This window comes from Ambystoma mexicanum, chromosome 4p, assembly GCF_040938575.1.
Source record: "Ambystoma mexicanum isolate Mex_15411 chromosome 4p, UKY_AmexF1_1, whole genome shotgun sequence".
Taxonomy (NCBI): domain Eukaryota; kingdom Metazoa; phylum Chordata; class Amphibia; order Caudata; family Ambystomatidae; genus Ambystoma; species Ambystoma mexicanum.
This window is the reverse complement of record NC_090927.1, coordinates 893,177,742-893,196,600: the sequence shown is the minus strand read 5'-3', so window position 1 is coordinate 893,196,600 and position 18,859 is coordinate 893,177,742. Positions and strand designations below refer to the sequence as shown.

Here is an 18,859-nt window from a genome sequence, read left to right as displayed (position 1 = left end):
TTACATAGCTCTCAATTCACACGCTTTTGGCGGGTGTCACCCGCCTTGTAAAGTGTGGACTCACCCGCCAAGCCTCCTGCAGGCCCATACATTTCAATGGGCCTCTCACCCGCCAAAAATAAAATCGGGTGTTTTCACCCGCTTTTGCGACTCAAATGGTTGAGAGCTATGCATTTTATGTGAGTTTGACAATTACATGGGTATGAACGTGCATAACACGGCACGGATGAGGGTCTGTACGCATACAGCAGTGTGTTCTTGATTGGTTTCTTGCGTCACGTGAGCGCCAATGGCACACGTGACTAAATGCGTATTTTCTCACCCGTGAGGTGCTTTTCTCGGATGACATGGTACTGAGCAGCATCCGAACGCCTTTTGTGGACCGTTAATTTGTGCAGGAGACGGCAGGTTCTTTTGAAAGTAAGACTCATTGCGCTAATGTATTTGTGGTCCGCGGATGTAAATGCTCATGTTTTTGCAAGACGGTTCTGCACTGTTATTAAGTGTGTGTGTCTTCGTGTCATTTCTGTTCTCAGATGCATATTTTTGCTCCAGGACACATGCTTAAGCTCTGCCGTGACTTGACGCTTTCTTTTCTGTCTGTTGGGCTGAACGGTGTTTACTCCAGGTACATTTTTACCAGGTATATTTTTAGTCGCCGATTACATGTTGCTGGGGCATACAATTCAATTTTTTGTTGCAGGTTTTTTTTTACCATACATACAACTTGCATTTTTATGCTGTCATATACAGGTTGTTTGGAGACGACATCCAGATCTATTTCAAAATAATTTTCCAGCATATTAGCAGTCCCTAGTTGGACTCCAATTAGGTAATATCTTTCGATCAAGTGGTAGCTTGAGCTTATTGGGCTGCACACAAGAGGTGCAGTGGTGGATTGAGGAGAATTCAGTGTTACGAGGGCACGCCACGAGTTATTTTATCTTTTGGTTTGCGAGCAGGCACTCTGTCCAGGCACAGTCACTGGTCATTCTGGGCTTAAGTTTACGGGTAGCACATTGCTTGACCAAGCTCAGTTGGGCACGTTGGTTACACAGGCCAATGGTGTATAGTTGGGTGAGTTATAACATGTTGGGTTTGCAATTGTCAGGGACTATAGAATGGTCCATCGCATTATTTTGATTGATTTGTCTTGAAAAACAATTATGCTAATTTGGCCTCTGGCCCATGTGCTTTCCTTTTCTTTGCTGTGAATGCACTGTTTATTTTCCCTGATGATATGGTCCTGGAACACGTATGATGATTATGTCACGGTGACTTTGGTAATGTATGCATTCATATTTTGTGTTTTTAAATGTTGTTGCTGTTCTCCCATGTATTTATCCATTGACATCCATATGCATGTATATGCCACAATTCAAATGTATGTTTTTTCGGATATTGTGATGCTAAAATATGTGCCACAATTCAAATGCATTGTTTTGTGGATATTGTGATGCCTACATTTGCTTGGTTGTTTTGTTTGTGTATGGAATCCAGATTGTTTGCCTTGAGAAAGACTGCAGAAGGTCGAAACACGTGTCGGCAAATCACTCTGGCTAATGAAAAGTCTCTAAATACAAGATACATTGGACATTCATCTGCGTGGTTTTGTCTTTGTTGGATTACAATTTGTTATTTCATCAGCAGTTTTCTTGAAATATGAGGAGTCTAGCAGCGCAACATACTTAGTGGAGCTTAACCTTTTTTGGTTCTGTTCAGTGACTGTAGGTTGTTCCTGGAAGCAGCGTACAAGAGACACAGCACAGAGGTCCAGCAAGAAGACAGGAGCCTTTTTCGGTAAGCTCACCGTGTGTTAGGCCTTTCACCTTTTTTCAATTGAAGTAGTCTCCCACACCTTGGAGGACACTGTGATTGTGAAGAAAAAAAGCTTTTCTTAAGAGATGATTTAGGGTTTCAGCTCCCCTGCTGAATGTCTTTCTTTGCTTGTCTTTGCAGGGGTCAATAAACATGTCCCTGGATAATTCACAGCCACTCACATCTGCCTACCCTGCTTTATCTAGGAGTTTTCCACAGAATTAAGTCATCCAGTCTGGCTGATGAATGCACATATTCCATAAGGAATCATCTGTCTTCACAAAATAAATCGTTGTCACTGTGGAATAGTGACTTTGTACACTAATCAGTGCGCAATATTCCTCTAGTCATTCACAGGATTGACTTTACATGCATTTCTGGGTCCTTGCGGGTACTTCGTGCAGTGGAGCGACTTGCGTAAGACCCCACGCAAAGTGTGGGAGGGGCGTATGCAATGACGTAAACAGAGGGTGCAACATGCATATTCCCCATTCCCCACGCAGAATGAGGAAGAACAAGACATTACATGGGCATGTCGAGAGATGACCTGCATGAGGAAATCGCATACCCAGCACTGCGAAAACCCAAGCGTATTCATAGATCTGACCTGTCACGTCGGGGAAATCAGAATGCAAAGCTTGCAATCTCACCGTCACATGAAGGAATGCACAAAGTCCCAATCACATAGGAATCAACGCGCAAAGGTAAATTCCAATCAGGAATAGAGGGGTTCGGCCAAGAGGTTGGGGCTACCGATTGCAGTTAGGGGTGTGTGTATGCAGATTATTGGGGTGCATCCATAGTTTACAGGGGTTCACATGCAGATTTACTGGGGGGCCGACTTGAGTTATGAGTCATGCAACGCATTAATAACCTCAAACCATCTAACTGTAAGGGTGATGTATGCCCGGCACTCGCAATAAAGGCCTGCGCTTCCTCTCTGATCCCTACTCTCTGTAAGTTTGTTAACGCTTCCTTCAGAGACAGTGTTGTTCCTACCTGTATGAAACACTCTTAGGTAACTCCTCTATTAAAAAAACCTGATCTATCTCCTGACGATCCTTTGAATTATCGTCCTTTTTCTAACTCACCTTTTCTGCTTAAAATTCTCGATAGAGTTGCGTACACCCAACTCCTTACCCATCCAAGAACTAATGGCATTCTTAATAAGAGACAATCTGGTTTTCGGGAAAAACACGGCACTGAGACTGCTTTGCTGGATTTAAAATCTAGGCTCCTTTGCCATATAGACCAGGGTAGACCCTGCATGTTGATGTTTCTTGACTTATCGGCCGCCTTCGACCTGGTAGACCACTCAGTTTTGGTCTCCAGGTTGAAGGAGGTGGCGGGCTTCTCGACCTCGGCGGCCGCTTGGGTTGGCTCTTTTCTCATGGGGCGCCAATGGCGAGTGAGCAGTAACATTGCGGAAGCTAACCCCATGGACTTGACGCAGGGAGTCCCGCAGGGAGCCTGTCTTTCGCCAATTTTCTATAACGTCTTTACGGTTCCCTTTCTTGACATTTTGGACAGTAATGACATAGAGTTCACTAATTACGCTGATGATATCCATTGTATTATTCCTATTACGGGCATCTTTGCTAACGAAATTAAAATCAACCGGATATATTCGCTCATACAAAGTTGGATGTGCAATAATGGACTGGCCCTTAATACCAACAAGACAGAAATCATGCTTGTGGGTACTGACTCCAAAATTCACAGACTGGAAGATTTATACTCCCAGCTTGTGATTGATAACTGTGTCATAAAGATTAAGAAAAAAAGTTAAGACATTGGGGATCTATCTGGACTGTAACTTGAGTATGAAAGCCCAGGTCAGCAATCTGGTTTCCTCATCTTCATATTACATTAAATGACTTTCTCATGCACGTCCTTTCCTCTCTAAAATTAGTAGAGAGACGCTGGCCGGAGCATTGATTAGCTCTAGGATAGACTATTGTAGCAGCCTTCTCATCGGTCTTCCAAAATGCGAAGTGAACAGACTACAGGTAGTGCAGAATAATGCAGTTAGGGTTGTTATGGACAAAAAGAGATCAGATCATATCTCTCTATCTAGAAGGGAACTTCATTGGCTTCCCATTAAGGAACGGATACTGTTTCGCCTTTTGTCCATCTCCTTCAACTGTTTGATAGGCTCTGGTCCCAACTACCTTAATGAAGAACTTAAACTGAGGACCAGCAATTATAGTCTCAGATCCAATGGTCTCTCTCAACTTGTTGTTCCAAACTGCAGATCTGGAGCCTTCTATTACGCAGCTCCCGTTGCGTGGAACAAACTACCACTGAAACTTAGAACTGAAAGGTCTAATAGAGTGTTCAAGATGGGACTTATCTGTTTAATTAACCTCCTCCTCTGGTCTGAGTTCCTGCCTTCTGGTCTAACCTTTTACTACCTGTGAATTTTCTCTTCTTTGAATGCATTCTCTGTATCTGTTTGTTGTTAGCGCCCTTAAGCCTTAGGGTCAGAGGATCTGTGCTATATAAATTATAAATAAATAAATAAAAAATATTGTCAGGGTGCAGTTATAATGATAATGATGTGTTAGCAGTGTTGACGTGGTGCTGCTTTGGATGCGTGGAGATGGCAAGCAGGATTGCCAGGGTGAATGACTTTGTGGACGAGGAGGGCACAAAGGTTGGTATAGGTGGTTAGATCTGCTTTGCTTGGGAGTGTGTCATGGGTGTTCCAGCCACTATTTGCACCGAGTGTCCAGTCTGGAATGGGCTGCCTGGGGAGGTGTCACAGGTGAGGGTTACTTTGTGGTTCAAATTCCATGAATACACAGATCATGCTTAACATGCTTTTATGTGCAGGTACCCGCAAAGTGCTATTATGCGCAGAGGACTTTGCAGGCTCTATGCACATTTTCTATAAATGAGGCCCTAAACTACATCACTTTGAGCAGAAGTAAGAAAGTCTTGCATGTGTGGCAGCATAAAATGTTTGGGCCAATGCCAAGTTGGCTCTAACTGACTACTTCTTCCTTATTTTCAGATGGCTTTGAGTTGGCAGTTATTGCGGAGAAACAGTGAAGAATTGCGGCAAGTGATGAGGAATCCACTTTTATAATAAACCCTAGAGTAGAAAAAGAACAGAACGAGGTGCCTACCTGTGAGCGGCTCTTCCAGTGTTTGTTTTGGGGAGGTTGATGAATCTAACCACCTGACCCTTTTGTCTTCTTTTTGAATTCATCGGTATTTCATTTTGGTTTTCCCTATAAATTTGCAGTGACAATTAACGACCACCAGAGTCTAACTTTCGAGCGCTTTGCCAGCATGCATACTAGCATTGATGTTGGCTGTTTCCTAAAGTTCAAAGTTCGAGAATCATTTCTGTGTTCTTTTTTGTTCTCTACGGTTTCTACGGTTTCTACGGTCTCTACTTTTTCCTTGATGAAGATATGGAAAAGTGATTGTACTTGTCTCTGCAATGTGTTGAAACATTTTGGGGGCAACTGATCATTTCCCAATGTGTTCAAACGAGCAGCAGCACATTGAGGAAGAACAATTTGGGCCTCATTACACGGAATGTGGTAAGGGTTTACCGGTACCGGTAAGGGCACCGGTACTGATAAACCCTTACCGCCTTACTACGAGGTCCCTTTGCGGGACCCGACCTCAACGGCTGGTTTTACCAGCCGTTAAGGAACGGGCCCGCAAAGGGACCTTGGTGCTAATTACGGTACCGCAACTTGCGGTACCGTAATTAGCTCCTTCCCCATTCCCATTGAGCCCTATGGGGGCAAAAATGGGAATGGGGAAGTGCCTTGGTGAATGGGGAATTACCGCCCCCGCTCACCTTGGAGTAGGGCGGTAATTCCGCCATCCACCAAGGCGGACACGGTAAAATACCGGCGGCAACCATGGCACTAATAGCGCCATGGTTACCGCATACCGTGTAATGAGGCCCTATGATTACTATGCATTTCTTTCTGTATGCGCCTGATGCCTTCTATTTTGTGTTTACTTTAGCATAACATTTGATAGTGAAGACAACGAATTTTGTATATCTAGTATTAATATTAGTTTTTTTTGCCCAGCTGTTTGCCATGCACTATTCTAATGTAAAATAACCATTCTTGACTGTATTTATCTGTAGATGTAGGACCTTTATTTAACTTTTGATGTATCTGTTGAGTTTCTATTTGATGTACAGTTACTTACACTGTGGTGTAACTATACAATAAAGGATCCGTGTTAGAATGTTTTCACATACTGTGGAAGAATAAAGAATAGTGAAGGGACATTACATTACATTAAGTTAGTGTTACTGGATACTTGTATTTCATGTAGAATAAGAAACAGCTCATAAAACAGAACAAAACCACATTAAGCATGACTTGATTGTCTATTGTGCAAAGTAGCCGGAGAGTAGAGATATTCCCTTTGCCTTGTCAGTTACTCTACAGTCTTTTCAACCTAAAGGTTACACTCTCCTATCATGTTAGAGGCCAGTCCACAGTAATACATATTCATTTTATTACACTCTCCTATCATGTTAGAGGCCAGTCCACAGTAATAAATATTCATTTTATTACACTCTCCTATCATGTTAGAGGCCAGTCCACAGTAATAAATATTCATTTTATTACACTCTCCTTTCATGTTAGAGGCCAGACCACAGTAAGGTCATGCATGATTTAAAGGCACCATTGCCAGCCGCTTAAAAGGCATCAATTTTCGGATATTTGTGTACAAGGAAAGAGGCCTATTGGGTATAACCTTGGACCATAAAGTTCACGGAAAATTAATTGAAAAAGATCTATTTAAACTGTAGGAAAATCGATGGGAAGGAAAGTATGCATTTTAAAAACAAACATGCGGGCTCGAGCCTGTGCACAGTGCACACAAACAAATCTTTTCTGTCACATCGAAGAATCCAGCCAACCTTTATTAAAGACAAAAACATGTATTTGCACCTTGCATTTGAGTTATTTCCTTTAGAGGATTAAGAATCTGCATTGTGAAACCTATAGATGCTGAAAATATGTATTGGTGAAAGGAGTTGTATCCCAAATAAATGTAAAACTTGCTTTGCTTTGTGGAAATGTAAAGGGGAAAAGAGAAAGCAACTTTACAATCTGGAATTGTGAATAAAACCAACCTGAATGAAGCTGGACCTGAACTGACAAAAGGTATTCCAACTCACAACCCTGCAGCAACATAGTATGACCAGGACTGAGGAGGTTGGTTTGCCTTTCCCTGAAAGAAATTCAAATCAAGTCTTACGAAACCTGATGACTGCCTGGAGTTGACTATCGGGAAGTAAGACCCTACAATCAAAACAAATAGTACTTATTTACAATTTACATCTGTCTATGTGCTTGGGCATAAATCCTTAAATTTAAATTCATCCTGATTAGTGGTCCCCAATTACGAAATCTGAGATGTCCATCAGCCAGGCCTCTCATGAAAGAAATTTGTCACATGGGTCAATACTTAAAGTCTACCTTAAATGATAGGAAGGAGCAGTCTGATCTTGGAAACATTGAAGGACTTGGGACTGAAGGCAACAAAAAACCCTGCCAGCTCATCTACAAAGAACATTTGCCATTAGAACAGCATTCACAGCAGTCATACATTCCTCAACTCTGATCCTGAAGGAACTGACACCAGATGTTCTTTTAGTGTGCAGACAAATTAGAGTCCAAGATACTGCTTGCCTATGCCGCTAAATGGATTATAATCCATTCAACCATTTGCCGGTATATTCACTGTTAGTGACACATGTTTAAATGCTTGCATTACATTCAATGTTTTTATACTGTATTTATCTGCCCTGTATCACCATTGTACCACTGCAACTAGCCTTACTTAGGCAATTAGCTATCTGTGTCTTTTAACGTTCCATTATTATTTTGTACTACTTGCTACTACTACAGCTAACCATAACAACACAAATACTGGTGTCCCATCCAACAAATGCGCACCGTTTTATAACTACATTTCCTACATACCTTCACCTTGTAATGTGCCATTATTACTACGCCAGTTCTGCACGTTTATCATAGCTACATGACGACTGTATTGTTCTGGTAGAAGCCTTGCTCTGCTTATTTAACCCACCAATCATGCTTCTAAAATACCCTCCTGAAATCAAGGATAAGTCAGTTCCCATACTGCTGCCTTTGTTCTCCATACTACTATTAATAGCCAATTATTGTATGGATACAATGACAAACTCTAATCCTGTTAAGCATATCCCTGCACCAAGGGTCTAGCCTCACCATTGAGCTCGGCATTATCCTCTTCCCTGCCCCACATTGTTCCTTAATACATCAACACCCTTCCCCCCTCACCTCCTATTAACAATCTATCCCTCACTAAGATTTTTGGCATCCCTAACCTTCCCTCTCATGACCCTCCTTTAACATCTTCACCTCCAGATGTACTTACAAGACTCCTACACATATCCACAAGAACACGGCAGAGTCATACAACCGTCAAACCCAGCCCTGTGTCCGACACAACCCATCAGTGGCCTTCAGAGAAATTCTATACTAACCTCTCGTGCACCCCAACCACAACCAAACAAACTACAAACTTTATGCTTCAACCAACAAAATGTGCCACCCGTTAACGCTGAGCCATTGAAAATCCACACGATCACACCATAGCCACACCACCTGTCACTCAAACTATAACGGCCCTGCGGCTGACTTAACCTATAAGGGGATATCCAAGAAATTATAGACTATCCTCTCGCTCTCCACGACCACAACCAAACAAACTACAAACACCACACCCCACCAACAAATATCTCAAACCAATATCACCATTCCCCATCATAACAATTCACACACCCTCTCCCAATCCACTACACATTTAGTCAACACTACCAAACTCATTGACAACATTCCCGGCAAGCCTACCAACACTAACACGATCACACTGAAAGACGCTCTTACTAATGCCAGATCCATCACAGCTCATGCCCTGGATATCACAGACGCCATAAAAACAAACAACCTTGACTTCCTAGCAGTAACGGAAACATGGCTCCACACTGCCTTAGGTCGCCTCCTTTCCCTAGCCATCTGTGAAGGCTATACTATCTGCAGAAAAGATAGAATTATCACAAAAGGAGGAGGAGTAGCCTTATTAGCTAAAGAAGCCTTGAACATAAGAATCGTCCGGAGTTACCCTTCACCTCTGGCGAAGTCATCACTTTAAAAATCACTCTTACACCCACTTGCACACTAACTCTCCACATCGCCTATAGGCCCCCAGGTGCTATCGCCAGCTTTGAAGATAATATCACAACACTTTTGTCATACAATATGAAACATCACTCCAAAGTGATCATTATGGGAGATTTCAATCTTGGCCTGTACGACCCTCTAGACATCCATGCAAGCTTCCTGGCTAATTCCATGAAAGCCTTAGGATTCACACAAATAATCACAGCCCCTCGTCATGATAAAGGGTGTTCCATAGACTGGATAGCGGATACAGACTGCACCACCATCATCCAATCTAACATCCCATCGCCTAGGTCCGATCACAACATTATCTCGTTCTCCACTACCATCACCACCAAAAACCTGACACAACCCTTACCATCGATCTTGGCCTCTTCCAGAAATACCAAAAACATCAACCGACAGAATATGCTACCACTAATCTCTCCGATCCTCGACCCTTTACAATTGGATAGCAACCCTTCAACCTTGGTCAGCCAATTCAACGAAATTATGCTGGCAGCAATTGAAACAATTACTTTGCTAAAAAACTAAAAAGTCAAACCACCAGCACATAGTAATCCATGGTTCACCCCGAACTCAAAGCTTTGCGTGCCCTAAAAAGATAAACTCAAAACAAATGGATCAAAGCACCAACTCAAGCAGATAAAAGCCAATTCCAAACTTTAGCTACCAACTATAAGAATGGAATCATTAAAGCCAAAAGTGAAGTCTACAACCAGAGAATATCTAATGCCTAATCCAATTCTAGAGTGTTATTTACTATTCTCCATGAATTGGAGTCTCCAGCACCCACCCCAGACCATACGATTAAACATGAACTATCGTGTTCTAATATTCAGAATATCCTTGCAGACCAAATCTCACTCTTACAACAAAAAATAGAATTTAAAAAAATCTAAAATTAAGCCCAATCTAACCACTTCGGCCACACATACCCCATCGGGTAGTGCTATGGTAACCAAATTCACATTCTCCCACTTACTACCTCAGATACAATCAACATCATCAAAAGCCTAAAGCCTTCCAGATGTAAAGGTGATATATGCCCTGCAACCCTGGTAAAAGACTGTGCTTCTGAACTTGCACCCTTTGTTACTAGCCTTATTAACAATTATTTGCCTCCAATACAGTCCCAAATGATCTCAAATCGGCTTGGGTTGTACCCTTGCTAAAAAAAAAACACTTTAGATCCTAATACTACCATAAATGTTCACCCTATTACCACAGTACCCTTTTTACCTAAAATACTTGATCGCGCAGATTATCTGCATATCCAAAAATACCTTGAAGACAATCATCTTCTAGATCTAAGACAATCAGGTTTCAGGCCAGGCCATGGCACTGAAACAGCTTTGCTCGATTTGAAAACGCAAATGGACCATTACATAGACAAAGGAGAGTTATGTATTATTTTGCTGCTTGATCTCTCAGCAGCGTTTGATTTAGTCAACCATGACATCCTTTGCCAACACCTGGAGACCGCGGCCCAATTCCACTAAGAGTCTATAAAATGGATCAAATTCATTTCTGTCTAACTGGACTATGAGGGTCTTCTCTGACACTGCATCAGCCCACCCTGTTCTGAGGACTTGCAGTGTACCGCAAGGCTCGTGTGTATCACCCACACTCTATAACGCATTCACCAATCTTTTGTTTCATAAACTTGAAAACATGGGTAATACATATACAAATTATGCGGATGATACCAATACTTATACCAATCTCCGGTTTCTCTATTACAGACACCAATAATCTAAACAAAATATATCTCGCTATCCAAGTCTGGACGGCCCTTAACGAATTGTGCCTCAACGATAATAAGACTGAGTTTATGATCATTGGAAACAAAAAGAAACTCAGTAACCTCCCCCAGCTCTACAAATCGTTCATCATTGATGGTAATACCATACCGCTAGCCAACGAAATAAAAACCCTTGGGGTCTACATCGAATCTTCCCTCACATTAAACAGACATGTCAATGCTGTTGTCTCCTCAGAAGCCTACACAGCCAAATCGTTAAGAGCCAGTGGCCCCTTTCTTTCCACAGAAAATAATATCACCTTGGCTAGTGCAATGATACTGTCTAGAATAGACTATTGTAATTCCCTCTTTGTCAGAACTAGCATCAGAAATATCAGAAAATTGCAAACAGTACAAAACAACGCTATTAGAGCTGCATTAAACATCCCAAGATACAACCATATATCGACTACCAGAAGAAATATCCATTAGCTCCCTGTTCACGACAGGATCAAATTCCAAATCCTGATGATCACGCATACATGTATAGCAAAAAAGGCACCCTAATACCTTAGTGACCTCATTTGCAAAGCCAACTCCAATAGATCAACTTGCTCTGCTTACACTAACATGCTCATCACACCTATGGTCAGAAGAGAAAATAGCGAGGGGCTCAAGCTTCCCAGCACTAGCTCCCAAATTGTGGAGTACCCTCCCGCACCAATTGACAAACAACACCTCCTTTAGGTCATTCAAAATCTAAAAATCTTACTCTTTAGATCTGACCTTCAGAACTAGCCACCCAGATCACTAGACTAGTGTACAATAGATTGATGAATTGTAACAATATGTAAATCTGTAAAAACATGTGAATTCTGTACAGAAACTAGAGAAATTAAATGTACAGGGAAATTAAAAGGGAGCGGTTTCTGCTCTATAAAAGTTCAAATGCCTAGATTCTGGGGACAGCCACTCTCTCACTCACTGACTGATGGGTGGGAATAAAGAGAGACAGGAGAAATGTTAACATAAAAAAGGAGAATAGAATAGATTACATTCCTTTCTGGACTTATTTTGGATTAATAGCTGCACACTGTAAGGGAGGCCTACCTGGAGTTGAAGTCCCAGGCCTTCTTCAGTGGGGAAGACATCAGAAAAGCTCATATAAAGAAAGAAGGGAGAATTGGCAGTGGAGGGATGCTGACAGTACCTTGCTGAATGATGCCCCTGGTCAAGAGGGGGATAGTCAAACCATTCCTTAAGAGCGTGCTGACCTGCCTATGAGACAGCCAAAAGAAACACCTATGTAATTATAATGCTGTGGGGAAATTTAATTCTGAGGGCAAAATATCGTAAAGGGGAATATAATAAACCCTGTCATTTGTAAGTACCGAGAAAGAGGAAAAGGTAATGGGGTGAAAAATAAGGAGGTAACTGATTTGGCCAAAAATCTGAAAGTGATTATGGACTTGTAACCCCCCACCCCCTCCCCACGCACAGATGGCACAGTTTGGTAAAAATGCATTAACAAATAAAAAGTTATTAAGAAGAGAACAAATTATATTTTTCAAATCTGCAGCCTACTTTCCATTCATTTTCACATAGATAAACAAGATACATGTTTGAACAGCAAAGCCCAAACGGCTGGATGGATTTGGACCAGTTCTGAAACAATTTGGGCATGTAGCATTTAAAAGATGCCTTTTTGACAGAGAAAGGGGTGGACCCTTCTCAAAATTAGATATCTGTATCTCAGGTAAATTACCAGAACTGGGATTTTTGGGAATGAATCAGCCACCATCTTATTTTTCTCACAATGGGAGAGATAGCCACAGCTATTGCAGAGGATACTGGAAAATGAAAAGCAGGAAAAAAGCCATTTAGAGGTAGGAAGCATGCAAATTGCATCAAGCTAGAGTTGGGGGGTGAATAGAGGGCACTAAGTGAGAGTTGGAGGGCTCTAAGGACTGAGTTTGTAACACAAAGCTTTCTGTAGCCTAGACCTCAAAGCAAACTGCATCACAAAAACAGCCTGTGTTGTGGGAAGGGGGGGCAATTGGCCATTTGGGGAGTGGGTGGAACTGGTACAGATGAGGGGGGCACTTGGTGAGGGCCGGGGGGGCAGGAAAGCATATTCTTTTTCAGCCAGTTATACCATGGCTATGAAAGACTACAGATAGCCGAGTGCATGTGTATTTACATACAGTGGCTATGAAGGATTACAGATAGACGAGGGTATGTGCAGACCCGTACCTTTGATTATCGTTTTTTTTTAAAAGACATTTTTGAAGCTATAGTGACATTGGTGGTGAAAAATCACGAAAAACATCCAGGTCTTCCATCCATGCAGTAACCAGGAGAGCCCCTGCTTAGCTTCACAGTGCAGAGGGTGGCAGCCTCCTCAGGCCATGTCGCATAATAAAAGAGCTGAAGTTACAAGACAAGATGGTTTGAGAGGGCTGGCCCTTTCCTTACTTTGAAGCTAAGCAGCTGTAAATTCTTGAATGTTTAGCACTCAGAGAGCATGTGTCTGCCTTTTGCTGAATTGAATTCTGTTATTTGTAGTCTCCCAGTCAAGATGGGGGAATAATGCCACAATTGTACACTTTTCGCCTAACATAGTTCTATAAGGATTAAAATATATTGGAGTGGCACTATGGTATGTGTACTTTTCAAGTTATCTTTATAAAGCAGAGTATTGTTGAAAGCCAGACATGGGGGTGAGGAGGGCAAATGATGAGAGGGCAAGTAAGTCATGAGTATTTGCCCACGATGTGGCAAGACAGTTTACAATACTGGACACTGGTTCAGTTATTTTCCCATGATTATGGCTGTTTCTTAGGGCACAAGTAAAGGACACATGCAGATAGACAGCACAACTTCTTTCAGAAGGCGGATGCAACCGCTTGTTTTTTTTTTAAGGTTGTCAAGCATGTTCAAGTATTTGGCTACCAGGACTTTACTCAGTTTGTCATATTCCCAGTGCAGACACTTACTCGCAAGACCACAAGCACTGGATTCGTATTGGGATGGGATTTTGTTTTCCAGGGAATATTTCACAACATATTGCTGGCTTTAAAAGGTGAGCACCTTTTATACTTTGCCAGCATATTAATTGGAACATGATCTCTCTCAGCTTATTTTTCTGGTGTTCATAACTTTGTTTAAACGTACAATGCTATTTTGTCTTGCACACTTTCTTCTAAGGAGAAGGTGAATTGAACTACATTTGTATATTTCACTTTTAAGATATATTTTCATTTAATGTGCATATATTCATGGGTGCCAGATTTAGATTTTCACTATGGGCGCACAATTACTGAGGCATACGTTATTCTTGCAAACAGTCATGTTTGTACATTTTCAATGCTGCTTAAAAGTGGTTAAGTATTACACTGACTTGTTTGTATGTCATAGATGATGTCATCAGTGATGTCATCAGGAATGTCATCAATGATGTCATCATTGTGGCCATAGGCTGTGCAACTGGTAGTGCAAAGATAAGGTGGCTCTAGCTGAATTTCAGGGGTTTAGTTCTGTTAAGTTCACACCTTGACGTCCCTGCAACTGAAGTTTTTTCCTTGGTAAATTATATATATAGCTGTAGCAACCCTGTAGTTATGGTTAAGTTGCTCAACCCATAGGAAGAGCACTTTTTGGGCAGCTTATAACTTCGCACCCCCTGGACCGATCCTATTGAAACTTGCAAATAAAGTACATGGCCCCGTCAAATTGATCCTGCGAGAGTTGGTGAGGTTTTCTGAAGGGGGGGCAATGTTATAGGGGGTCCAAAAACGTGTGCTTTTCCCATAGACACATTGGGAACAAAAATGTGCTCACCCCTACAGCCCAAACCGCTGCACAGATTTTCACCAAATTTTCTGCAGGAACAGTAGCTTGGTCCCGGAAGTGTGCTTTTGTAAATTTGGTGTAAATCCGTATAGTACTGTTTTTTTAAACTACAAAAAAGTAGGTCAAAAAAATGAGTGATATCTGGGTACGGTTTGCAGACTTACTTCCCTTTCCGGTCCGCGGACAGGCCACCAATTGGTCCTGCGGGCGGCATGATGTCCATGGACATCAGACGCGCCTGCTGATTGGATGGTGAAAAGCATGAAGTGCGTCAGATTTTTGATAACACCCACCATGTAATGTTTGCAAACATCTCAGATGTTCAGGGGCATCTATGCTTTTTGTGCACTACAGGGATTTTGAAAAGCAGTTTTTGGATGGCGTATAACTTTGGCGCACCTCAATGAAACTGCATGGAAATTTGGAATTTCATTCTAGACCTGGTTCTGAATGGTTCTGGAAGGTTTGGTGCTGTTTTGTCAATAGGGAACAACATTAGAGGGAGGTTCAAAGACATTGTAAAGGCTTATAAATGTGGTGCCATTTGACGAATTTGAACAAAAGTTTACAAAATTTTTTAGATCTAGATACATGTTTTTGCAAAGTTTGGTGGAGTTTTGTCAAGAGGGGGCTAAATTAGAGGAGGGTCCAAACATTTTTAGATGGCTTATAACATTGTTGCTGTGTGACGAATGTAGACAAAGGTTTTCAAAACGATTAGAGACCCAACCTTGAATGTATGAGCAAAGTCTGAATGTATTTTGTCAAGTGGGGGCTAACTTGTATGACTACTATATGTACGTACATTTTGACACTTTTTCAAAAAATAAAACATGGGTGGATTTCCAGAAAATTCGTGTACGGAACATTTGCAAAGACCTGAAAGCATGGTTTTGCATTTGTGTCCGTGTTTTATTTTTGGAAAGTCATAATGTATGTAAAAAAAATAGTGATATAACTTTGATGACTGAGGCAGAGCCTGTGGCCATTGGCAGTGGCCAGATTGTCTGGGTCATGGCATAAGGTCGTGACGCGGACAATATGGCTACTGGCCATGACCACGAGGGACGACCAATGGGGATACATTGTCTATGTCCGCCAGAGACCGGCTATGTGGCAAAGATGTTTTAAACTGGGATAGATGTGAAAGGGAAAAAAATGTGCTTATGGTAATATGGTCATAGGGTCCTCTCTTCCGCTTCTGCAGGCCGCCATGGAAAGGGAAGAGGGGCTCTGTAAGGAGCATTGCCTTCCGTTTCGATGGTGGCCATCTTGGAAAAGGATTTTCCTTCCTACAGTGGGATGCCGCGTGCGTTCCGGTGTCGGAACAAAAATCTTTTTTTTAGCACCCTGGGTTACCATTCCAGTCCCTACAACGGGGGATGACCGCCACATTATTCCCAATAGCATAACACAAAATGCTAATGAAATGGTGCAAAATCTTATTGAGTCTATGTACTTTACTGAGAAATGTAAAGTACATGGAGTCTATAAGATTTCTTTTTTAGTTCTATTTTTTAACTGTGAAAGGTGGTTCCTAAAGGACATTTTTTATATTTTTTTGATTTTTTTGCAGGAGGGGTTACAATGTAAGGTGGGGAGGGAAATGAGGGAAGAGGCTCATAGCACTAATATGTTGGGGCAGGTGGACAGGGGAAGATGTTGCGATTGTCTAACATCTAAGGTAAGGGGCAGTGTCTCTAATGCTCCTTGATCACAGCTTCGAAAGCACTTATAAATTGCTCCCCCTGCAGAGTGGTGTGTTGCAGTGTATACAGAGGACTGTTGTCTTCAAGAGATATGGATCAACAGCCTCTTTTATTGCTTGCAAGGTAGCTGGTGGGATTTTGTGTCCCACAGAAGTAGGCTCTGTGGTTAAAGTATTGGTTGAGGAAGATGAGATGGAGGAAGTCTTTCTGAGAGCATTGCAGTGGTTGGAATGGGTGTGGTGGCGCATGGAGGTGGTCCCGTAGGAGTGCTGTCCAGGTAGTCCATGACTGAGTACACCATTGCACTCAGTGTATTTCACTTTGGTATCTTGAGACTTTGGTACATTCCCAACAGTGGTAAAGAACTGCCACACCCATGATTCTCTCTTGGTGCTAGAAGTATGCACGTCCTCTACCTCATCTTCTTGATCCTCTTCATTGTCTTTGGAAGTACTGTGCTTTTTGTTGTTGTGTAGGTCATCCTCATGTACACAAATGAATTGTGTGTTTGAGGCCTGTTTGTTGCCCCATGTATGTGCACCACGAGCTTAGATCAAACCCTAAGGAAAGTACTTCAAAAACATATGACAAGGTTAACGTCTGAATATATAGCACCTTTTGAATTTTAATATTCTGACTGTAAGTGAACAAAACCACCTGGCCTAGATATGTCAGTGTACAAAAACAAATGGCCCAGATATGTGCTGTCATCAGTGATGTCCTCAATGACATTTGTGATGTCATCTTTGATGTCCTGGGTGTTAGTCTTAGCAGTGCACTGCAGTGGCACAAGTTATGGTTGCTTAGCTTACCATAACTGGTGAATTTATGAGGTTTTTCGTTTTACTTGTGACCATAACGTCCCTTTGGCAAAGTTTTTTAATTTAATATTACAGGGCCTGCAGTAGCGGCCTTGTAGTTATGGCCAAGTTGCTCAACTCATAGGGTGGCTTTTAACTTCACTCCCCCTGGACGAATCCTTACCAAAATTTGCAGAAAAAGTATATGGCCCCAGTCTGAATTTTTTTGGGCATGTTTGGTGAGGTTTCATCAAGGGCAGGCAAAGTTATAGGGAGGTCCCATATTTACTTTTTTCCATAGACGCAATGGAAACATAATTTTGCTCATGACTAATGCCTAAACCGCTGGACGGACATTCACCAAATTCACGGCTCGAGCAGCAGCTTGGTCACGAAAGCGTGCTTTTGTAAATTTGGTGTGCATCTGTCCAGTAGTCTTCTCTTTAAAATGGGTGATAAGGCAAAAGAAATAGTGATATCTGGGTCGTGTCTGCGGATTCACTTCCCTGTTTGCTGCACGGGCAGGCCTCCGATTGGTCCAGAGAGTGGCTTGATGTCAGCAGATACCCGGCCCAACTGCTGACTGGTTTGTGAAAATCATGAGGTGTATCATATTTTCCAAAACAACCGCCATGTTCTATCCTTGGATAGCCATTGCTGTCCGCAGACAGCACGGTTGGCAACAGGGCTGCAAAACATATTTTGTGTCATTTGGTGTTGGAAAGAGGGGCTGGGAAGTGTGGGGAGTGAAAAAAGATGATACAGGGTTATTTGTTTAGGTTGAGGAAGAGTGTATGGGGTGCGGCAGTGTGCAGACACTGCGGTAGTCCATGGACAGGGTTCTGGACGGGCTGCTTATTTGGTGACTGCAGGTGGGCTTTGTTCGGGTAGAGAGTATAATGTAGATGATATGGGGATGTTTGCATAGGTGAATAATAGGCCATGTAGCGGAGAATCTAGGCACTGGCATAACCACCACAGCATAATACGGCCATGCAATCAAGAATCTGGCCACAACCATTGTAATAGTAAGACTTCGGTGGGCAGTTGGAGAACTGGCGTAGGTTATTTGGTGACTACAAGGGCTACAAGAGGGCTTGTTAGAGTAGGGGAGTGTAATCTAGATGATATGGGGATATCGACATTGGTGAAAATAGGGTTGGCGGTCCATTTCGATGTCTGCAAATGGCTTTTGAATTGGGAACTTAAGGACACGTTGTGGTGTGGTGGTTGTGGCCATTTGCCAGATTCTTGGGTGCATGGCCGTATTATGCTGTGGTGGTTGTGGCCAGTGCCTAGATTCTTGGGTACTTGGCTGTCAGACGTAGGCTATGCACCCAAGAATCTAGGTACTGGCCACAACCACCACAGCATAATACAACCATGCACCCAAAAATCTGGCCACTGGCCACAACCATTAGAATAATATATGTACATAAATGGAATTCGGCCATTGGAAACAACCATTATAATAATGTGTGTATAGTGATTACACATAGTGTGTGGGCAGTGTATAGTTTTTGTAATATGGTGACACAATACCATTGAAGTGCAAATGGTACTTATGATTGATGTACCATTGGGTGTGCAGGTTGACTTTGTTGTACATGGTAATGCAGGAGAAATCTTTGCTTCTTTCTCTGTGAAAAAAACATTGCATAACATGTTAGGTAGGATAATTGACAATGTCACATTGAATATAATCTCATATAA

The 18,859-nt window shown here is 42.1% G+C and overlaps 1 long non-coding RNA gene across 5 annotated transcripts; it reads left to right on the top strand.

The window, feature by feature from the left end:
- The first annotated feature begins 314 nt into the window (after nucleotides 1-314).
- Nucleotides 315-6,751, top strand: LOC138453522 (uncharacterized). Of its 5 annotated transcripts, none has more exons than XR_011260453.1 (5): nucleotides 315-420; nucleotides 537-628; nucleotides 1,732-1,800; nucleotides 1,960-2,522; nucleotides 4,835-6,751. It is a non-coding gene; the product is annotated as an uncharacterized lncRNA (long non-coding RNA). The 5 variants fall into 5 exon arrangements; XR_011260454.1 differs by having other exon boundaries at nucleotides 1,723-1,800; XR_011260452.1 differs by having other exon boundaries at nucleotides 1,501-1,800.
- The last annotated feature ends 12,108 nt before the right edge of the window (nucleotides 6,752-18,859 follow it).